Source organism: Nicotiana tabacum, chromosome 11, assembly GCF_000715075.1.
Source record: "Nicotiana tabacum cultivar K326 chromosome 11, ASM71507v2, whole genome shotgun sequence".
Lineage (NCBI taxonomy): Eukaryota > Viridiplantae > Streptophyta > Magnoliopsida > Solanales > Solanaceae > Nicotiana > Nicotiana tabacum.
Genome location: NC_134090.1, coordinates 140367329 through 140392121, shown reverse-complemented (window position 1 = coordinate 140392121; position 24793 = coordinate 140367329). Strand labels below are relative to the sequence as shown.

At 39.7% G+C, this 24793-nt stretch overlaps 1 long non-coding RNA gene across 1 annotated transcript; it reads right to left on the bottom strand.

Annotated features, from left to right (window-relative positions):
- Positions 1-1058: 1058 nt before the first annotated feature.
- On the bottom strand, positions 1059-23399 carry LOC107794259 (uncharacterized). The gene is made up of 3 exons (XR_001649897.2): positions 22798-23399; positions 20330-20458; positions 1059-1335 (listed from the first exon to the last, which is right to left on the bottom strand). It is a non-coding gene; the product is annotated as an uncharacterized LOC107794259 (long non-coding RNA).
- Between the last annotated feature and the right edge of the window lie 1394 nt (positions 23400-24793).

The window sequence follows — 24793 nt, the reverse complement described above, 5'->3', positions numbered from 1 at the left end:
AAATAGATGAGAGAACTAATCCCAAGTCAAAGCTGGTGAACCAGCTGGTCTAGCCAAACAATAATCTCTCCACCAAGTCCAGGTGGATCCAGACAAATGAAAAGCAACAAAGTCGACCCCATTGGTCTCCACTATCCCATCTTCCAAAGAACCTCATGACAATTGTCCAAATAATCCTGGGAATCCTCAGAAGATATACCACCAAAAGTACTAGTAAAAAGCTTGGTGAACCTATCCAATCTCCACAAGGCATCAACAGACATAGCTGGCCCCTCACCAGTATGTGCCACAACTCCAAGCTGAACTACCCTGGCTGGCTGAGCTGCTGGAGTCTAAAGCTGGGGATGCATCTGCTCCAGAGTGCGAGTAGCAGGTGTCTGGGCTCCTCTTCCAGCCTGAGAGACGGCTGGTGCTACAAGAAGCAAGCCTGCCTAGACAACACTCTCCATAAGGCCCACTAGATGGACCAGAGCATCTTGTAGTACCAGGGTGGTGATGAACCCCTCTGGGACCTGAGCTGGTCATGTTGGAACTGTCTGGGCTGGAAACTTATTGTCAAACTCAACCTGAGGCTCCACCGCTGGTGCTGCTGCTCGAACTCTAGGCTGAGCCCTGCCTCAACCTCTACCCCTCACAAGAGCTGCTACTGGGGGCTCGGGCTGCTAGTCGGCTGATGAAGCGGTATGTGTTCTCACCATCTATGAAAGAATAGAGTGGAAGTTCAATTAGCATTGAGAAATCAAGTCGCACGATAGGAAAGAATAGATGTGAAGTTTTTCCTAAATCTATAGCCTCTGGGGGATAAATATAGACGTCTCTGTACCGATCCCTCAGACTCTACTAAGCTTGTCCGTGAATTGTGAGACCTAAGCAACCTAGATCTCTAATACCAACTTATTACGACCCGAATTTTCCACCCTCGGGAGTCGTGATAGCGCCTAATCATGAAAGCTAGGCAAGCCGAGTATTATAGATTCATTACCTTTTTACTTAGCCTTTTTATCAGTTCAATATAAGAGGTGATCAAAAATGGAAATATTATGATAAATAGAAACACAGAAGACAAAAACTAATAGTTTAACCATATACTAGTGCAGAATCCAACATACAACTCTACCCAGAATTTGGTGTCACAATGTCACGGACTATCTACGAATATTACAAACAGTGGTACGAAAGATAAATACAAAACTGTCTTTAAAATACATAAAAGAAATATAATGGAAAGATAGAAGGAGACGCCAAGGCCTGCGGACGCCTGCATGACTACCTTGGGTTTCCTGATGGACTGAAGGCAGCAACCTCACTGTGGTCTAAAAACTGCAGCACTGGGATCTGCACACAGTGTAGAGTGTAGTATCAGCACAACTGACCCCATGTGGTGGTAAGTGCTTAGCCTAACCTCGGTAAAATAGTGATGAGGCTAGGACAGGACTACCAAATAAATCTGTGTAGTTAAATCATATACAACGGAAAAATAAAGGCAGAAAGTTACAGTTAAATATAGAAGGGGGAAAACATGTTGCGGGGAATATCAGGTAACAACAAAAAACCAATAGAGGAACGTAAAGAAAGCGATAATTCAATTATCAACAGGAATCAAGAACTTAATAACATGTGCACAACATCACCCTTTGTGCTTTTACTCTCATCTTCACCATAAAGATCAATAGAATAGGCACGACATCAACCTTTGTGCTTTTACCTCACACAATCACATTGCTATGACGTCTGTAGACCTTGACTTTCTTTTCCTTTATTTTCTTCAATACTGGTCTATTACCCAGATAGTTGTACTAAGGATTGGGTTTATGTTTTGATACTTAGTAGTGCTCATGTACTCGTTGATACCAGATTTTGTGGTGGATATAGCAGTATTTCGGTTATTTGTGTCAGATATTCATGATATTTTCGTTGTTGAGTTTATTATACAATATTTGTGCAAATGTTAAGCTATTATGTGACTGTCGTCTTGCTTGGCAAGTAGTATTAGGCACCGTCGCAGATCCGATGCGAGTTTGGTTGTGATAGGGGACTGCATGATTAGACCCATTAAAATAAGTTTTACAAGTTAGCCACATGTATTGATAGCTTTATTTATTAAGCAGATAAATGTGTATGTAGGTGTACTTTTATAAATGGAAGGAATAAAACAAGTTCCTTTTGTTTTTATCTTAGTTAAACTTCAAATGCTTGTGCCGTAATAAATAAGAGGCATCCTTTTCAAAAGCACCGTAAATATAAGGGCCCTCTCTTATGAAACCCTCATAGTCAAAGGGTAGACACTGGAACTATGACTACCCGTAATTAAAGTTATTGGATGTAACAAATTCCCAAATATTATCAAATAAAAAAGAAATGTCTTGCACAGAAATGCAAAAGATATTTTTTATTTTTCAAAATGCCAAACGTGATGAAGTTTTGGCATTGTTACTATCTTCTACATCTTTTGTAGATAAAGGTTGTTCCGCATCCTGTTCAGTAGCTTCACCCTTATCTTTTTCTTCAGTTTCTTCTTCGGTTTCTAAGTTATCAGAACTTGTGCTCGAGGAGCTTGAAGCAGTAGGCCGAGAAGGAATGTTATTGAAGGTAGTTGTCTCCAATTCGAGAGCTTCAGCAATCCAACCATCTATATTTGCAATACTTTCTTTGGCCTCCTCCAAAGTCTTCCTCCTCATGTGATAAATCACATAAGTCTTCTCGAGGTGGAAAGAGTCTTCTTATTCATGGAGTTTGGCTCGAAGTTTCTTGATTTTGGAGTTGGCCGTTTCAGCCTTCGCCATGCCATAAGTTTGCCTAAGGTCAGTATTTGTCCTCGCGTGTTCACGGTTCTGGTCTATGATATTTTTGAACCTTTCCTCCATGCTAGCTCTCTACTGCTCGATAGCAGTAGCCCCCTCGATTTTGGAATGCAAGGTTGCTTCAGATTATTGATTTGTTCCTTGAAAGTGGACTCACGTTCCGCTGCCGCAGTCACATTGTCCTGTAGCTCAGCCCACTTGGCTTTCAACTCCTTAAGATTTTCGTGTAGTTAAGCGACCTCTCGACTGTGAACCATCTTCTCTTGCTAGATTGCTCTAATCAGGCTTTGATCTTGCTTATTTGAGTAATTTTTGCTTCTAAAATCGGGAGGTGCTCAATGAGTTGATCTCGTTCGGCAGCAAACAGATCTTGTTCAGCAGTAAGTGCTTCTTTGTCCAAGATCATCTTTTGTAAGCTTTCGTAGCAGAGGAGGTTAGCCTAAAAGGTTAATGATTAAAGTTATGAGGACAATGTCTAACAAGAGAAAAGGGAAGAAAAGAAGATTAAATTGATACCTGAGTAGAAAGGTGAATGCTACTATTGATCAGACACACGGTAGAAAGAGCATCCATTTTTCTCCAATCTTTGCTCAAAGCCAGAGGCTTCAAGTAGTTTGCAACCCCACCGTCTGGGAGAGTAAATGGCACTCATTCGAACCGAAAGAATGACACTAGATTCACCATCGGGGTTTCGGATGGGTGCCAAGAAAGTATTCTCTATATTCCCATGATAGAGTGACCACGGGGAGCGAACATCTTCCATTAGTTTGGTTGAGGCCGGTGGGGAGGTAGAAGTTGATGGTGTTGCGGCTGGTCTAAAAGATGAATTTTGAGGAACGTCAATGGTAAAACTCCTCTACCTAGAAGCAATAATAGAAACTCGGAAACGAGACACAACATTTCAACTATCTCCATATCCGTGAAGAGTGCTTGAATTTTTCTCGATTGAGCTTCTGGTTGAGTAGAGAGAGATATTTTTTGTCTCCTTTATATAGACTATTTCATCATCGTTCTCGATTTCATATTCACCAAGGACCATTGTTGTAACGACCCGACCGGTCATTTTGCTTTCTAGAACCTCGTTCCCTTGAATAAGACATTTCATACGTGCTTTTACTATTTAAAGACTTACTGGGATGGTTAGCTCGGTATTTGGAAGGGTTTGGGTTGAAATCGGTACACTTGGTTCCTTAAGGTTATCTTAAAAGGCTAAGTTTGACTTCGGTCAAAATTTTGAGTAAACGACCTTGAAATCAGGATTTGACGATTCCAATAGGTTAGTATGTTAATTTCGAACTTGGGCGTATGTTCGGATTGGGTTTTGGATAGCCCGGGAGCGTTTCAGCGCCTAATAGTGAAAGTTGGCATTTGAGTGAATTTCATAAGTTTGGGTTGAGTTAAACCATGCATTTTGGCATCCGATTCATGGTTTTTTATGTTATTTCAGTGTTCCGATTGTGCGAGCAAGTTTGTATGATGTTGTTAGACTTGTGTGGGTGTTCTTTGTGGAGCCCCGAGGGCTCGGGTGAGTTTCGGACGTTCTGAAGGATGAAAAACACATTCATTTTCTGGTGTTTCATAGCAGCAGTTGCAGGTCTCACAAATGCGAGAATTTTTTCGAAAATGTGAACCTCGCATTTGCGAGAAGGTCTTCACAATTGCGAAAAATCCCGACCGAGGAAGTGTTCAAATTTGCGACATTGGTCGCATTTGTGATCTCAACAGAGTCCGCATTTGCGACTCCTTGGTCACATTTGCGACCTTGGCAGCCTAAGCCCAAGTTTGCATTTGCGAACAAGTTGTCGCAAATGCGACATCTGAGGCTTTGGCACAGCTTATTAATTACGAGACTTAGACCATTTAGCTCATTTTCTTTCAACTCTTGGGAATTTTTTGAAGCTTTTGGAAGGGGGATTTCACCTAGTACCTTGAGGCAAGTGATTTCTACACAACATGAGTTAAATACATAGATTATGGATAGATTAACATGTAAAAATTAGTGAAAATCAAGGGTTTAGATGAAAACCTAGGTTTTTGATAAAAATGATATTTGACCACGAAATTGGTTATGAAATTTAGTAAAATAATATATTTGAGTTCATGGGGTTATGGGTAACAATTTTCTTCGAATATTACCGGAATCCGCGAAAGTGGACCCAAGGGTGAATTTTAGGAATCTTACATTTAGAGTTGGGTAATCACTTTAATAGTTGGGATACGAACTTTCGAGCATAAAATGATTATTTTATATAATATTTGACTAGTTTCGAGTGGTTTGGCACCAAATTTTGGGGGTTTGAGCACAACTTTGGACCGGAAAGTAGGCCTTGAGACGAGGTAAGTCTCTTTTCTAACCTTGTAAGGGGGTATTAACTCTATAGGTGAATTAAATAAATATGTGTGTCTAATTTGTGGGGGCTACGTACTTATGAGGTGGCGATAGTCCATACGTAGCTACTAATTGTGTTATTGTCCAGGTAGTCTAGGACCCATATCATGCTATGTTTGTAATGTTTGCTCCTACTTGATAACTTAATTATTTGAGTCATATGGAAGTTGATAAAAGAATTGTAAAAGGTTAAATTTCACATATTTGAATTTGTAAATGAGGCATTTTGACTATTGTTTAAAATTTGTGTTTCTTCATAGCGTTTTCTATTTATGGAGTAGGTCGAACGCCTCGATAGAGGATAGATGCATCTATCGTTCGTGCCAGTCGACCCTCGACACTGCAGAGTTTAAATATTATGTTGGATCGGGCCGTTTGACCATGGCATAATTTGCACATGATAAATATTTGGAACTATTCATGATTGATATAACTTAAATGCCTTGAGATCCAAATTGTTAAATGATGAAAATAAACTTGGGACTTAATATTTGTGATATGAGTATTTACTATTTCCTATTATTGAGTTTCAGTATTATTCATGTAACCATACTTAGTATATAATTTTGATATATCATTGTTAGCCCATAGTAAATGTCAAAGTCGACCCCTCGTCACTACTTCTTAGAGGTTAGACTGGATACATACTAGGTATATATTGTTTATGTACTCACACTACACTTCTACACTTAAATGTACAGAATCTGAGGTAGATTCATCTGGTTATTAGTTTGGTGCGCACTTTTGACTTCTGGTACGAGACTATACGGTGAGCTGCCCTTCCGAGCCATTCTATAGCACCCGAAGTCTTCCTTTTGTTATATTTTTCTGTTTATTTCATTTTAGACAATAGACTAGTATTTTTTTGTATTCTTTTGTATTCTTTTACTAGAGTGCACATGCACTTGTGATACTAGGTCTTGACACACACTAGTAGACTTATGATTTTGGGTTGTATTTCTACGATTATAATTGCATTTATCTGCTTTTGTTTTGATTACTTTAAATCCATTATTCATTAAATATTTTAAATTAAGGAGAGTTATTTAATTGAAAAACTTATAAAAATGGAAAATCACTAGATTATACACTGTTGTCTTGCCTAGCAACGGTACTGGAAGCATAACGGCCTAACCGAGAATTAGGTCGTGACAACATGCTATCAGAGAACTAGGTTCACGTAGGTCTCGCAAGTTATGGGCAGACCTAATAGAGTCTTGCAGATCAGGGCGGAGACGTCCGTACTTATCATCGAGAGGCTATAGGGTGTTAGAAAACTACTCTTTATTTATATCTGATCGTGCAATTGATGGTATATTATGTTCTTTCTCTCATTTTCTCACAGATGGTGAGAACACACATGGAAGATGTTCCAGACCCGGGAGGAGCTGCCCCTCATTGCTAGAGGCCGAGGCAGAGGTCGGGGGAGGGCACTAGCCCGAGATAGGGGACGAGGATGTCCCAAAGCTGCCTAGCTACACCACCAGCAGATCTAGTGGAGGATCCCTTCATTGAGGAGCAGGGCGAGGTGCTCGCAACAAAGCCAGCCTCGGTAGATTTCATGTCAGCATCGGGCTTTCAGGAGGTCATGGGCCGTATGCTGCGGTTCATGGATACTATGACTCAAGGTGGTTTATTTCCAGCGGACCCAGCCATGTCTCAGGCAGGAGGGGGAGAACATACCCCTACTGCCCATGCTCTAGGACATGTAGATTCCATATATCAGACCCCGAGTGCACTACCTGTAGGCTGATCCCAGCCAGTTGCAGCAGCTGTGGCCGTCGAGCCACAAAAGCTATTGGATAGATGGAGTAGTCTACACCCTCCTATCTTCGGGGGTGAGCGACATGAGGATCCCCAATACTTCATTGATCGGTGCGGGGACAGACTGCACAACATGAGGATATTGGAGTCCCAAAAGGTGGACTTCACTACTTTCCAGTTAGAGGGCAGGGCCCATAGGTGGCGGCAGTCTTATCTTTAGGCCAGTGGGTTCTCCTCCCATGACTTGGGACCAGTTTACACGCCTTTTCTTGGGCAAGTATATTCCACCCTCTCAGAGGGAAGAGTTGCAGTATCAATTTGAGAAGCTCCAGCAGGGTCAGCTGTCTGTGACCGATTATGAGGTGAGATTCTCTGAGTTGTCTCGCCATGCACTTATGATACTTCCTACTGAGGTGGAGCGAGTGCGGAGGTTTGCTGCGGGGTTGCACTTAGGTATTCAGGATACTATGGCATGGGAGGTTGAGATGGGTACTTCTTATCAGCTAATAGTAGAGATAGCTCGGAAGATTGAGGGCTACAGTCAAAGGGGTAGAGAGAAGATGCAGTGGGACAAGAGGTCCCATTTTTCTAGAGAGTTTAGAGGTGCCCTGGCTGGGGGCAGAGGTCAGTTTGGGAGCGGTAAGCCTAGCTGGCCCACATATCCAACACTACCACCTCCTCGGGGTGCTCCGGCGTGACCCTATTTCAGCGCCATGCCAGAGAGTTCTTACCGCCAACAAGCTATTCAGGGTTCTTCTAGTGGGTACTCAGGTCATCAGGGTTCTTCCAGTGCTTACTTCAATGCCATGCTAGAGAGTTCATACCGCCCACCAGCTATTCAGAGTTTTTCCAGTGGGTATTTACACTATCAGGGTCAGACCTCAGGGCAGCAGATCACTACGCTAATGGGTTGTTTCTAGTGTGGAGATCTTATTCATGTGCGGAGATTCTACACTAGGCTTCGGGGCAAGGTAGTGTAGCAGGGCCAGTAGCCTATGATTCCAGCACCAGCTTTCCGGCCACCCAGAGACGGATGGAAGGTGGGTAGGGGCCATTCTAGATGTGGAGGCTAGGCAGGGGGAGGTGAGCCAGATACCATTCAGTCAAGCAGAGGGTGCCAGCCGGCGCTCCAGCCAGGTTCTATTCCTTTTTGGCCAGACCAGATGCAGTGGCCTCAGATGCTATACTCACAGTTATTATTTCTGTTTGCGGTAGGGATGCTTCAGTATTATTTTATCTAGGGTCCACCTATTCCTATGTGTCATCTTTGTTTGTTCATTTCCTGGACATTCCTCGTGAGTCTTTGGGTACTCCTGTTTATATACCCACTCCTGTGGGCGATTCTTTCATCATGGATCGAATCTATCGGTCCTATGTGGTTACATTATGTGGTTACGAGACTAGAGCGGACCTTCTATTACTTGATATGATCGACTTTGAGGTAATACTGGGCATGGACTGGCTATCCCCATATCTTGCCATCCTTGATTGCCATGCCAAGACTGTTACTTTAGCAATGCTATAGTTGCCGAGATTGGAGTGGAAAGGTTCATCTGTCAGTACATCTAGTCGGGCCATCTCTTTTCAGAAGGCTCAACACATGGCCGAGAAGGGTTGTTTGGCTTATCTAGCTTATGTTCGGGATACTACCGCGGAGACTCCGACAATTGATTCAGTGCCAGTAGTTCGGGAGTTCACCCTATATTTCCTTCTGACCTTCCAAGCATGCTACCATATCGAAATATTGATTTTTGTATTCACTTGGCTCTAGGTACTCAGCCTATATCTATCCCACCATATCGTATGGTTCAGAAAAAGTTGAAGGACTAGCTTGAGGAGTTGCTAGCAAAAGGGTTCGTCATGCCAAGTGTGTCACCTTGGGGTGCACCAATGTTATTTGTGAAGAAGAAAGATGGGACCATGCAGATGTGCATTGATTACCACCAGTTGAACAATGTTACCATTAAGAACAAGTACATGTTGCCTCGTATTGTTGATTTGTTTGACCAGTTGCAGGGTGCTAAGGTGTTCTCTAAGATCGACATGATGTCGGGGTACGATCAGTTGAAGATTCGGGATGTGGATGTTCTGAAGACTGCTTTTCGTACCAGATATGGCCATTATGAGTTTCTAGTGATGTCCTTCGGCTTAACTAATGCCCCAGCTGCATTTATAGATTTGATGAACAGGGTGTTTGTTGCACCCCCATTTTCCTTGCGTAATTCGGGGTTTGACATTTTGGGACAACTCCTTTCCTTTTGGGAATTGGGTATGAGATTTGAAGAGTCGCCACCTAACGGATTAAGGTGCGTTAGGGCAACTAGAGCAAATAACGCATGTACTAGTTCACATCGCCAGAGATTGGGTAAGGGATGGAAATTACATTGAGGGGAAGGTGTTAGGCACCCCTCGAGGTCCACAACGATGAGTCCCGGCCAAACTCAATTTAAGCAAATTAGTCTTTAAGGAAATAAAGTAGTTTAAACAAATAGAGATTATTTTAAAACGGAAAATAGAGGTGTGCTAAGTTTATTAGCCTATAGGATTACTTCCATGCAATACTCGGTAACCTTCCCCAAATTGAGGTGTTACGCTTAGCATTAGCGCACATGTCATCATCTCCTTTACTACCTAATTACCCTCCCCTTTTCAATCATTAACTAAGCGTTCTAATAACATCCAGTATGTACCTTATGTGTGCACTACCCCGTCCCTTACCTCTGGCCCTAGAGGTGTTTAGGACCTCTATTTAAGGCAGTTCTATACTCACCTATGTTGTTTTAAAAGGAGAAAACTAAGCGACAAACAAAATCAAGTAGGACTGTCACATAAGAAGCAATTAAGTGGGCTCATGTTAACCTCCACAAATAGACAAACAAATGCACGCTATTCAAACAAGCATTTTAAATGATTATAGAATCCTATAGGTAGGATATCTAAATGAGCACAAATGGAATATACAATAGTTTTATTAAAGCGAGCAGACGAGTACCTATCAGTTTGCCTACTAATTTTGTCAATACTCTGAATCCGAGCATATGTCAAATAAGCAATCATAGTTTTTAGACCCAGAATGTTAATTAATCTACAGGCTTGCCTAAGTGATAGTCGGGCAGAACCTTATAGACATGGTATCTAAGCTGTAAACCAGTTACTAATTTTAACAGGCAGATTTTATCTTTAAATCCTATAGGCATGCTTTCTAAGTGCTGAAATGGGTTACAAACATTATTCCCTATAGGCATGATATCTAAGTATTAAGACTGATTTTATACATTCCCTATAGGCATGATATCTAGGTGAGTAAAGGCGTTAACAAGTTGCCAAGCCAGTTCAATAAAGAATATCCTAGAAACATGATCTCTAATGCACACAAAGAGATTTTGGAAATATGGTTCTTTGATGCAGAATTGATAAATGACCTAGAAGTAGGATTTCTAGGATGCAAAGTGTGAAAAATCAGGATTACAAGTAATGAGATACGTACTATAGGCATGGCTTCTAATGACATACACATAAAGAATCACAACAGCAACCTATATGCATGATTTCTACCCGAATTTGATAAAAGGTATATATAAAGATTCCTCCCTTGCTTTTACTCATAACCCCATATCTGTTTTTACAAGGATTATTTCATTATTACAGACCAATATAATGACAAATCATTATACTATAGAGAGTCTTGGCAGGCCCAATGTCAACCTGGAAATCAGGCCTTCAAGCAAGCAAGTCTGATGTCCACAGGTAGTCCACAATACACAAAATGGGCTTCTGGTGTGTCAAAGTTCACAAGGGCCTCAGGGTCCCCGGGCAATGCTCACACCATAACCTTTTCAAAGAAACAGTTTTGTAAAGAGTTTGGAAGGCCAGCCCTAGTGTGTCAGAGTTCGGAGGAGTCTCATTGACCCTAGGCAGTGCTCACACTAGGGGTGGCAGGACCCTAGATAGCTAAGAGTAAGATTTTGAAAATAGTATACAAAGGTAGGGGATAGTTTTATGAAAAAATAGTTTATTTTCAGAAGTGAATAGAAACAAGTTGCAAACAGAACAGAACCATATTTCAGCAGATTGATTCAGATATAGTTACCAGTAGTTAAACAGTCACAACAAAATAGGAACATTGAAATCATAGACAGAACATAGTCACAATTGAGTCAAACAAGGTTTCACATTGCCAAAGTTGACTTAGTCTATTAACTATTACTAGGTGGAATCATATAGACATGTATTTAGTAAAGAGAAACATGTTGAAGTCAAATGACTAATCAGACAGCCATACAGAAAAGGTAGCAGGAATTTAAAGCACATTATTCTTGAAAGAAGTACACAGAAACCATGAATTGATCAGGAACATGCTATGGTAAATTACCAGCCCATAAAAACAAGACAGGAATTGGGGCATGCTAGTGGAGAAACAGGTAAACAAGTGTCATGGATAAAATAGGAATATGCTCAAGTATACTAGCCATACTAACATGTAAGACAAGACAAGTTAACAAGAAATAGGTCATACTGGTTAAGAGAGCAATAAACAGGAAAAGATGGGGGCAAACAGAAGCATGTTGAAGTTTAACTATATAGAATATAGAATGATAATAGAAATGGAGGCATACCGCTTAAGGAGATACCAAACGGGAAGGTGAAGGCAAGTAGAATCCAAGAGTTTAGCCTTGGCTTTCAGCCGACTAGAGAGTATAGCAAATAGAAGTAACAGAAAGAACTACGGGTGTGAGTGTGTGAGTAAGAGTAAGAGTTTATGTGTGTAGGTGTTTCTATAATTTTCCATATGTGTTCGTCTGTTTTAAAAATCAGAATAGGGCGGTTTATATAGCATTCGGCAGAGTAAAAAAAATAAGGCAAAGAAAATTAAGAGTTCACAAAAAAGGTATGCAAATCAAATTAACCAGTTTTTAAGGTTAAACTCAATTAATTAATATAACAAAATCCGAAAAATATCCTTAAATTAGGGAGAATCAATTAACAGCCAAGTTAGAGGTTTAATAAGGTAGAAAAATAAATCAGACACCATCTAGGGGTCGGTTAAAACAATCAAATCCCATAAATTAGGCTAGTAACATAATTAAGGCAAGTAGTATCATTTATTAGTCACAAATAAGGAAAGAATAAGTAAAATCGCAGAGAAATACCAATTTTAACAGAAAAATATTATTTCGAACCCTAATTAGGCAAATAAGAATCAGTTAATCTCTGTTAATTGATAGGGCCAAGGAATAACGGGCAAATATCAAAACAAACAGTGAAATAATTTTAAAAAAAAAACTTAGGGATTAGAATATAGACATAAAAATCAGTCGAACAAGTAAAGAGAACCATAGTTAAACACTTAAAAATTTTAGAACTTTTGCAGAAACGTAAAGAGATGAAACCATAATTTTAGAGGAACACTAAAATCGGTTAATAATAAGGAAAAACAGAAGATTTTTAAAGAGAAATATCAGATAAACTTATAATCATCTCAGATGTACAAAGATCTTAACAGACTCGAGTAGAAAGAAACTATGGTTTTAAAAAATGGACTGAGGTGAGAAAAATCCAATTTGGAACTAGAGGTTTAATCCATAAACATGAAGATAACAACACTCACAAACATAGAGATGAACACAGGTAGGTTCGCCAAGAAAATGAAGATTTGAAGCCAAATCTGTGTTGAATCTCTTTGATATTCCATCAAACAACAAAGAAATCGAATAGCCAGTAGAGATAGGAGGCCGGATGGGGCCTAAAATCAAAGGAAAACCCCATGAATTGAAGGGCTTCCAGTGACGACGGGCTAGGGTTAGGGGAGAGTTTGAGAAAGAAGAGAGGAGGAGGGATTCAAGCGCGGCAGAGCGGAAGAAAATGATTAGGGTTAGGATGTTAGGGGTTAATTAAAATAGAAAAATGATCTTGGACTGTTGATCTTTTGAGATCAACGGCCAGGATTTGATCTGAGGGGTTGAGCAGGTTTAAAAATTGGGTCAGGGTATTGGGCTATGATTTTAATTGGGTTGGGGGTAACAATTTGGGCTAAGGTCCAAAATTAAACCAAATTAAAAGAGGCTATTTGTTAAATACCCAATTAATTGATAAAATAATTTGTAAAAATAGTTAATAAATGATAAAAATGATTTTTATGAATAAAATGATTCTAAATAATTATTAATATTATAAAAAATACAAATTCATTTTCTGTATAGATAATATAATTATGCATATGCATGGGCTATTGTTGCAAAATGTGCAATTCTAGCTTAAAAATGCAAATGTAATTATAAAAAATGTAATTTAAATATTTAAGCACTATTTGGGCATAAATGATGAATCTAGATGATTAAATCATCATAAAAATACTATGAGGGATAACTATTGGATATTTGTATAGTAAAAATACAGAAATAAATTGGTTGAAAGCCTTTAAAATTATAGAAAAAATTATAGACATACTTGTGCATGTTTGTAAATGCATGTGCACTATTTTTGAAAATATATATGCATGTTGAAAATATATGAGGGAAAAATTGGGTATCAACAGTGTTCAGGCCTTATATTGATTCGTTTGTCATTGTCTTCATTGATGACATTTTGGGTTACTCATGCAGCATGGAGGAGCACGAGCAACATTTGAGAGTGGTTCTTCAAACATTGCCGGAACAGAAGCTATATGCTAAGTTCTCCAAGTGTGAGTTTTGGTTAGATTCTGTAGCATTCTTGGGGCATGTTGTATCAGGCGAGGGTATTAAGGTGGATCCCAAGAAGATTGAGGTAGTTCAGAGCTGGCCTCGTCCCACTTCGGCGACTGAGATCAGGAATTTCTTGGGGTTAGCAGGTTATTATCGCCGATTTGTGGAGGGCTTCTCATCCATTACAGCACCTTTGACCAGATTGACCCAGAAGGGTGCTCTATATTGTTGGTCCCACGATTGTGAGATGAGCTTTTAGAAGCTCAAGACAGTTTTGACTACATCATCGGTTCTAGTGTTGCCTTCCGATTTGGGGATGTATAAAGTGTATTGTGATGCTTCATGAATTGACTTGGGTTATGTATTGATGCAGGAGGGGCGAGTCATTGCATATGATTCACATTAGCTGAAGATTCATGAGAAAAATTACCTTGTGCACGATTTAGAGTTAGCCGCGATTATTCAGGCTCTTAAGATTTGGAGGCATTATCTTTATGGGGTTTCCTATGTGGTTTACGCTGATTATCGTAGCTTGCAGCATTTGTTCAAGCAAAGGGATCTCAACTTGAGGTAGCGCAGATGGCTTGAGTTACCAAAGGATTATAACATCACCATTCTTTATCATCCGGGCAAGGCCAATGTAGTAGTGGATGCCTTGAGCAGAAAATCAGAGAGTATGGGTTGCTTGGCATTCATTTCAGCAGAGGAGAGGCCATTAGCTTTGGACATTCAGTCTTTGGCTAACAAACTTATGAGGTTGGACATTTCAGAGCCCATCCGAGTTCTTGCATAAGTCGTTGCCCAGTCTTCACTATTAGAGCAGATCAAGGCTCGACAGTTTGATGATCTGTATTTGATGGTTCCATAGAGACGGTACTACAGGGTGGTACCAAGGAGGTTCTATCGTCGAGGATGGTGTTCTACGACACCAGGGTTGTCTATGTGTTCCTAATGTCGATGTCTTGAGAGGGAGGATTCTACATGAGGCACACAGTTCTCGGTATTCCATTTATCCAGGTTCTACGAAGATGTATCGTGACCTGAGACAACATTTCTGGTGGTGGCGGATGAAGAAAGATATAGTTGAGTATCTAGCTAGGTGCCTAAATTTCCAGCAGGTTAAGTATGAGCACCAGAGTCCAGGTGGCCTATTCCAGCAGATGACTATACCTTGCGGAAGTTTGATTCAGTTTGGGTCATTGTTGACAGGTTGACCAATTCGGCACACTTCATTCCAGTTGTGACTACGTATACTTTAGAGAGGTTGGCCCAGATTTATATTCAGGAGATAGTTCGATTGCATGGTGTGTCTGTTTCCATCATATCAGATAGTGGCCATCAGTTCACTTTGCATTTCTGGAGAGCTGTAGAGAGTGAGTTGGGGACCCGTATAGAGCTCAGCACTGCATTTCATCCATAGACCGACGAGCAGTTGGAGCAGACAGTTTAGATCTTAGAGTACATTCTCAAAGCATGTGTGATTAACTTAGGAGGACAGTGGGATCGATCTTACCTCTGGCCGAGTTTGCTTACAACAATATTTATCAGCCGAGCATCGAGATGGCTCCATTTGAGGCTCTATATGGTCTGCGATGTTGTTCTCCCATTGGGTGGTTTGAGCTCGACGAGGCTAAGTTTTACGGTAGTGATTTGGTAAAGGATTCCTTGGAGAAGGTAAGGTTGATTCAGGAGCGGCTTCGCACAACACAGTCCAGACAGAAGAGTTACGCGGATCAAAAGGCACACGATTTATCGTTTATGGTAGGAGATAAGGTTCTCTTGAAAGTCTTGCCGATGAAGGGTATTATGAGATTCAGAAAGAAGGACAAGTTGAGCCCAAAGTTTATAGGACCATTTAAGGTGTTGAAACGAGTTGGGGAGGTTGCTTATGAGCTTGCTTTACCTCTCAGCCTATTGAGAGTTCATTCGGTGTTCCACGTGTCTATGCTCCAGAGGTATCACACCGATTTGTCACATGTTTTAGACTTCAGCATGATTTATTTAGATGAGAGCCTAGGTTATGAGGAGGAGCCAGTTGCTATTGTTGCTAGACAGGATCGCAAGTTGAGATCCAAGAGGATTTCCACGGTAAAGGTTCAGTGGAGGGGCCAACCAGTCGAGGAGGAGACCTAGGAGTCCGAGGAGGACATGCGGAACAGATATCCACACTTATTCAACACTCCGGGTATGATTCTAAACCCTTTCTAGGACGAACGTTTGTTTAAGAGGTAGAGAATGTAACTACCCCACCGGTTGTTTTGCTTTCTAGAACCTCATTCACCTAAATAAGACTTTTCGTATATGCTTTTACTGTTTTATGACTTGCGGGGATGGTTAGTTCGGGATTTGGAAAGGTTCGGGTTAAAATCGGAACACTTGATTCCTTAAAGTTGGCTTAAAAGGCTAAGTTTGGCTTCGATCAACATTTTGAGTAAACGACCTCGGAATTAAGATTTGACGGTTCCAATAGGTTCATATGTTTATTTCAGACTTGGACGTATGTTCTGATCGGGTTTTGGACGACCCAAGAGCGTTTTTGCACCTAATAGTGAAAGTTGCCATTTGAGTAAATTTCATAAGTTTGGGTTGAAGTAGATTTTTACATTCTAGACATGCGTTTGGGATTTCGAGCCTAGGAATAGCTTCTTATGGTGGTTCTGGACTTTGGAGCGCGTCCGGAAGTGGATTCGGAGGTCTGTAGGTCATCTCGAGGTCAATTGGGGAAAGTTAGAAATTTGAAGTTTTTGGAAAGTTTGATCTAGTGTGGACTTGTTGATATCGGGTTCGAATTCTACTTCCGAAAGTTGGAGTAGGTCTGTAATGTCATTTAAGACTTGCACGCAAAATTTGGCATCATTCCGAGTTGATTTGATAGGAATCGGACGAGCGGAAGTGTTTATAGAAGTTTTGAGTTCATGAGCTAAACCATGCATTTTGGCGACCAATTCATGGTTTTTGATGTTATTTCAGTGTTCCGATCGTGCGAGCAAGTTTGTATGATGTTGTTAGACTTGTGTGGGTGTTCGGTGTGGAGCCCCAAGGGCTCGGGTGAGTTTCGACGTTCGGAAGGATGAAAAACACATCAGTTTCTGGTGATTCTTGTCAGCAGTTGCAGGTCTCGCAAATGCAAACCTCGCATTTGCGAGAAGGGCTTCACAATTGCAAAGAAGACCGACCTAGGTAGTGTTTGCATTTAGGACACATTGGTCGCATTTGCGATCTCATCAGAGTTTGCATTTGTGACTCCTTGGTCGCATTTGCGATGGCAACCTAAGCCCAGGTTCGCATTTGTGATGGGTTTGTCGCATTTGCGAACCAGATGTCGCACATATGAGGCCTGTGCACAACTTATTAATTACAAGACTTAGACCATTTAGCTCATTTTCTTTCAACTCCTAGGCGATTTTTGGAGCTCTTGGAAGGGGGGTTTCACCTAGCACCTTGAGGTAAGTGATTTCCACACAACATAAGTTAAATACATAGATTATGAGTAGATTAACATGTAAAAATTGGTGAAAATTAAGAGTTTAGATGAAACTCTAGGTTTTTGATAAAAATGAGTTTTGACCACGAAATTAGTTATGGAATTTAGTAAAAATCATATATTTGAGTTCATGGGGTTATGAGTAACAACTTTCTTCAAAAAATTTCCGAATCCGGGCACGTTGGCCTGGGGGTAAATTTTAGGAATCCTACATTTAAAGTTGGATAATCACTTTAATAGTTGGGATATGAACTTTTGAGCATAAATTGATTATTTTATATAATATTTGACTAGTTTTGGGTCGTTTGGCACCAAATTTGGGGGTTTGAGCACAACTTTGGACCGGAAAGTAGGCCTTGAGATGAGGTAAGTCTCTTTTCTAACCTTTTAAGAGGGAATTAACCCCATAGGTGAATTAAATAAATATGTGTGTCTAATTTGTGGGGGCTACGTATATACGAGGTGGCGAGAGTCCGTACGTAGCTACTAATTGTGTTATTGTCCTAGTAGTCTAGGACCCATATCATGCTATTGTTTGTAATGTTTGCTCCTACTTGATAACTTAATTATTTGAGTCATATGGAAGTTGATAAAAGAATTGTAGAAGGTTAAATTTCAAATACTTGAATTTATAAATGAGGAATTTTGACTGTTGTTGAAAATTTGTGTTTCTTCATAGCGTTTTCCATTTATGGAGTAGGTCGAATGCCTCAATAGCGGATAGATGCATCTATGGTTCGTGCCAGTCGATCCTCGGCAGTGTAGAGTTTAAATATTATGTTGGATTGGGTCGTTCGACCTCAGCATAATTTGCGCATGATAAATCTTTGGAACTATTCATGGTTGATATTGCTTAAATGCCTTGAGATACAAACTGTTAAATGATGAAAATAAACTTGGGACTTAATATTTATGAAATGAGCATTTAATATTTACTATTATTGAGTTTCAGTATTATTCATGTAACCAATGCTTAGTATATCATTTCGATATATCATTGTTAGCCCATAGTAAGTGTCAAAGTTGATTCCTCGTCACTACTTCTTCGAGGTTAGACTGGATAATTACTGGGTATATGTTGTTTATGTACTCACGCTACACTTCTGCACTTAAAATGTGCAGGATCTGAGGCACATACATGTGGTTATCAGTCTGGTGCACACACTTGACTTCTGGTACAAGACTATACAGTGAGCTGCCCTTCCGAGCCGTTTTGCAGCAGCCGAAGTCTTTCTTTTGTTATATTTTCTGTCTATTTCATTTTAGACAGTAGACTAGTATTCTTTTATATATTTTACTAGAGTGCTCATACACATGTGACACCGGGTCTTGGCACACGCTAGTAGATTTATGATTTTGGGTTGTATTTCTACGGTTATGATTGCATTTAGCTGCTTTCATTTTGATTACTTTAAATCTATTATTCATTAAATATTTTAAATTAAGGAAATTTATTTACTTGAAAAACTAATAAAAATGGGAAATCACTAGTTTGTTGACTGTTGGCTTGCCTAGCAACAGTGTTGGGTGCCATCACGACCTAAACGGGCATTGGGTCGTGATAATTGTGGTTGGTCCAATTGAAACTTATTTTGTTGAAGGCTTCTCCTAAGTCTCATCTTTGGGGGTACGTTTTCATTTTGATTTTTTCTCCTTAGACTGGGGACTCAGGGAAGATGGGCCTTTATCGGAAGCAAAAGCAGCATCACGAGCCCTCTTCCGATTAAGGATTCTTACATCCGTTGATGGGCCACCATTGGGTCATGGGAAACCTCAAGAACAGGAAAATAAAAGACCCAGTTGTAAGACCTGTGTATTACGAAGGAGGGAGTTAGTAAAGAGCCATCAAATTCATGTTGAAGATTAGAAAGGGAAAAAGGAACTTTTCCTTATCATGATTCTTGGCCTTCCAATTAAATTTTGGAGAAATTTCTTTCCCCTTATGGGAATCCGGTGTAGAGGCATCTAGAATATTTTGTACCCATTGAGTCAGGTTCTTAGCCGATGATGGAACCCAACGGGTAGCTTAAATAAGAGAAATAAAAGTTAGTAAAGGAGGGAATTTTCTTTAATGCAATAGAAAAAACCTATCTACAAAACTTACGAGCAAAGTTCCAAGATTCTGGGATAGAAGGTGTTGTTGCTAGAAGGATGTCCCTAGTAGTAATGACAATGAACCGTTCCATCCAACCACAATCATTATCATCATCAACACTAGTAAATAAGGTTTGGTGGATGGGTGAGGGTTGATAAAATTCTTTGGGGAGTAGAGGTTGATAAAATTCTTTGGGGAGTAGAGGTTGATAAAATGGGCAAGAGTGAGGCTTTCTCCGTCTTGGGAGCACAATACCCCGAGGCAAGCCACCATACGTCAAATTGATGGGCTTGTGACAAAATTCTAAGATATTGAGATTAATTTTTTGGCACATTCTTAAAGTGGAAGGATACGTGTAGATATACATGAACCCCCGTTTGTTAAAGGTAACCCCTTCCACTTTATTGGGGCTAAGATTTTAATGTTTTCCAATCGAAATCTGCTTTCATAATCGGAATACTAGTAGGGCGAATATAAGAAGGATATCTACTATCAGGATAATTTCTATTTCTTGGGGTTGATAGGTTCTTTTGCACTTGGAGATCCGTTTCAGAATTTAATTGGGATGGGATAATTGTGTTGGTAGTAGGAGGACCGGCATCGGCTTCCTTGATTTTATTCTTTTTAGAAGGGCCACCACTGATGTGAAGGCCAGAGTTTTTGGGGACAGAAAAAGTGAAAGATATGGTGATAGAGAATTTGGTTAAGAAAATTTTACTAAGAAAGAGAGATTTACAGAAAAACTCTAAGGGTGATTCAAAGAAGAAAAGTTTGTAAAAGTGAAAAATAAAAAGGATGAGTAGTGGAAAAGTTTATAGGAAGTAGAATTCATGGTCATCGTTACCTTAAAAACTGACAAAAATATTTACCAAATCATAGTATAACACGTGTTCGACTCATTAAATACGAGGAGACATACGTCCTTTCAAGTGTCAAAAACTATTCAAAACCTTTTCCATCAAGAAAAAAATCCTTATCTACTTTCTGGTAACACGAAGTGTTATTACCGAAAAGTAGGCTGACTATCTGTATGGGGTAAAATTGATGAACGACATGTGGATGCCTGACAAGTTGACACATGAAAGTAAAGACAAGTAAGGTGTGAGTCAATACCTCATGTTCCGAGCCCAATCTACCATATCATATACGAGCTCGATTTCTAACGTACACAGATAGTCCCCTTGTTTTTTGGAGAGTAGACGATAAGAAACGACATGAGCTCCCGATTCTCACCTCGATATCCTGTGACAGAAACGACAAAATAAAAAAAATGACGCGTTAGTCAAGTCTTAATGGTATTCAATGATTGTCAGTTACCAGTCGGCTACTAGATGCGAACCTTCATTTGAAAACTATAAGTACGCCCTTCTTTGTTCATTCAAACTTTACATGCATAATCTCTATTGTTGTTCCTTAGAAATTTATCTACTTTATAGCACTTATACTTTGATTTCTTGAAATCCTTTATGAGAACTTTTGCTCGTCTTCACCCCCAAATCATCAAGTGTGATGCTCTAACTTCCTCTTCTTCTTTCCCTCCATTTAAGAAAAATGGCGAAGACTTCAAAAACCATTCCCCAAAAGAAAACTACTTTCACATGTCTTTATGGTTGTCGAGGAGACCGTTCCATGTTCTATTGTCGAGGAACCCATTTTGAACACGTTCATCCCTGGTGGGTGCTCGGTAATTGCCAATTTTAAGGTTGACAAACCTTCCTCCTTTCAAGCGCGTGGTGGTTCCCAGGCCCGATGAAGATATCACCACCCACGGCGAGGGATAGTTAAGTGTTTACACTTGTCACACCTCCTTTTTACCCTATATCTCGGAAGGGAGTATATAAGGGAGTTTTTTCCAATTTAAAGTGACAATCGAAACGGGATTATTTATTTATCAGATTCAGAGTCGCCACTTGGGATAATTTATGGTGTCCTAAGTCACCGGTTTAGAATCCCGAATATAGGAAATGATTGACTCTGTTTTATAGTCTGCGAGCACAGAAATCTGGGTAAGGAATTCTGTTAACCTGGGAGAAGGTGTTAGGCATTCCCGAGTTCCGTGGTTCTAGCACGGTCGCTCAACTGTTATTTTTGGCTCAATTATTTGATTTTAAAAAACACTTTTAGACCTATGTGCATTTTAGCTTTAAACCACTTTTAATTGTTTTAAGGAAGATTTCAATGTCATCTAAACCACGTCCTTGGACCACGCCACATGAAATGTACCCGCAGTCCGAGACACATTTTATTTAACATTGCTAAGATTTGGATTTGGGTCACATGAAATGCACACCCGAGTTTAGGAAAGTAATTTTAAATTACGCGCCTAAAGCAGCTACGCATTTTCAACTTTGCGAGGGCCATGGACTTAGGGGTTTTATTTGGCATGGTATAACATTTATTTTACCCAACCATTCATTTAATCAAATTGGTCCAAACTAAAATACAATAATACTTTTTAAGCTTAATCTAATCTTCTGGTTTTCTAAGACAATCAAATGGCCAAACAAGCTTAAATACTAACTAAATAACTCATTAATTAGTAAAAGTACCTCAAATTTAAAAATAATCATCACAACCAACTTGTCAAATTCATGCCAACTTTCCGACATCTTCACATCCAAACAGAATAACAAAACTAACAAAACACAAAATAATAAATGTTAATAAATGGCTAAACCATACCTAGAACTATTCAAATGAACAAGAGCAAAAGAATTAAAATAGGGGTGGTTTTGGGACTGTTTTTCAGCAGTTTTGAGGTGATTTTTGGCTGGTTTTTTAGCTCAGTTTTCATGATTACTTTGCTACGTTTTTTCAGCTGAGTTTTGGACTGTTTCACGGGGAAAAGAGCTGGGTTTTCGAGCTGTTTCGGGGTCGTTTTTGTGGTTGATTTCAGTTGTTTTTCTTTAGCTTTGCTGGCTGCGTTCTTTGATGGGACAGAGGTATTTTCATGGCAGTTTGAGTAGTTGTTTTGGTGGAGGAAATAGATCTCTTTGTTGCTAGTTTCAATGAAGTTTCCAAGTGAGTTTAAGGCTGATTTTCATGGCCTTTTGGGAGGCTGACTTTGTGGTGTTTTCAAGTGGAAAAGGGATAACATTTTGGACTAGTTTGCTCACAGATAGAGGATGGTTGTTGGCTCTTGTCATGGCTAGATTTTTGGGGTAAGATAACAAAGACAATGACAAAAATGACAGCTTTTGATTTTAAGAACCTAATCAGTAGAAAATCAAATATCTTAGACAATCAAATTCAAACATCAGGCACGAAGCCGATCCTTGGAATCCAACTCAATATGCCAAATTATTACTCTACTTGCTTTAGATGTAATCGTTCTCTAATCAAATTTATATAGCTGAGTTTATATACACTGATTTCACGTTTTTATTACCCGTCGTCATGACCCTTCATCAAAATTAAACTTCTTCTTACTCAAACTAATAAACATAGATTCATCATTCAATATGCTTATCCAAAGTAAGGCAACAGATTCAACCAAACAACAGAAAAAATTGGAGCCAAAACAAATCAATATTTCATTCATTCGACCTAGAAACAATCAAAGAAACTGGAAGTGTACATACCTAGTATTTAAAACAAACTTGTGAGGCCAAATAAGGCTAAGAAGGAGACAGAGTGGAGCTCAGCTGCTACATGAATACAACAACAGCAGATTTTCGAACTCAGCAATTTTTAGAAACCCAGGAAGCGTTTGGTTCTCAAAACTCGCTAGCCATCGAGTTGATTTCAGATTTTCCCCTTGAAATTTCACTTTCCCCTTTTTCTTTTGTTTCTTTTTAGAACTTTGTTTTCCACTCAAACACATGCACAACTTCAATTTAAGTCCAAATTCAGCTCAAGCAACTATGAATTATTGAAAAAAACAACAGAATTCAGACTAGCTTTTCAAATCTTTTTCTTTTGGTTTTCGATTATGTTTTTCGAGAGTTTTCGCCAAATTTGGAATCTCAAATTCCAGTTGCTGCTAAGGCTTTTTGCATGTATATGTTAGTGAAATCAGAGAGGAAGGAGAGGGAGAAAGGATTATGTGAGGGACCTGAGAGCAAATTGGGATGGATTTTTCATTTCAAAAGAGAGCAGATATGGAGCGTCGTTGCTCTGTATTTTCCAAGGGTCTTAGGGGTCTAATGATCTAATGGATTTTTTTGATCTCCCCCTCTTTAATGTGAGGGATTTAGGGTATAAAGAGGGTAAAATGGTTAATGGGACAATGGTCTGGGCCTTTAAAATGGACTAGGGATTTAAATAAAATGGGTTGTTCCAAGCTGGCCCAGTCTGATTTTGAGCTACAAAATGGCCCTTGTGCATTTCTTTCTTTGTTTTCTTTTTCTTTTCTTTGATTTTAAAATCCAATTAATTAAAATCCTAAAAATTAAAAATCCTAAATTATCCATACGTGTGAAATTAAAATAATTAGCTAATTATAAAAATTATAAACAACACTTAATCCTAAGAGAAAAAATCAATAAAAGTGTAAAAAATGAAGCATGTTTTTGTGATTTTTAAATTTTTTTTATAAAACAAGTAACTACCGATTAATACTAAAAATGTACAAAATAAAACCTAAATGCCTTGCATGATATTTTTGGTTTTGTTCATGATTTAAATAAAATAAATGTGCACAGACAAATGCAAGCAATTAACAAAAAATGCTACAAAAATCTGCGAAATTGCAAATAATGGGAAAGATTTATTTTGTTTGAATTTATGGGAGTAATTCACTTAGGGCAAAAATCACGTGCTCACAACACTTATCCCTTTACGCTGCGCCCGTTGGACCCGGTCATCATCGACTTCTGTAAAAGGTACGAGGTGTGCCTTGGTCTAATTCACCCTTCATTCTGGAGGATCGTCATCCTTCTCTGGTTGTTTATGAGCAAGATGGATGGATGATCGTTCACCGTTGACCACCTCATGTGCCTATATAGTACCCCGACTCTTTCGGGGGGGGGGGGGGGGGGGGCTGATCAAGCTCGCGCGTCGGGCTAGTAAAGCCCCGTTCTCGAGTATCAATGAAGATCGGGATCGAGGATGGCTAGGCCATTTTTTACAAGTGAGGACCTTGGACCTGATTCCAGCTGATCGCATGCCATTCTTCGAGAAGTAGAATGCAAAACATAAGTAAAATATCATTTTTCAATATTTCATTTTACTCTTTTTCCCTTTCTTCTTATCGGTGCTTAGTGGTAATGCTATTGTTGCTCCCGAATGCAGTTCCTAGACTCAAGGAGTGGATCGAGGGCATCATGTCACAAAAGTCATATTCCGAGTGTGCATGGCGTGAACTCTCGAAGGGCTGGTGAGAGGCCCGTTCTCATGGTGAGATTCCTTTCTTGAGTGAGTAATACTTGGGTTTCTTTTATGTCGCTGAGTTCTTACTTTTTTCGTTTCCCTTTGCAGGTTTATTCAAGGACGTCACACTGAGGCCTCCATCCGATGATGAGGATTGCCCTGCATAGTCCTCTACTTCAAGATAGGGTGAGGAGAAGAAGAGAAAAGGGCTCCGAGTTCTCCGAACCCGAAGAAGAAAAAATCGAGGAGAAAGCTGGTGTGCAAATC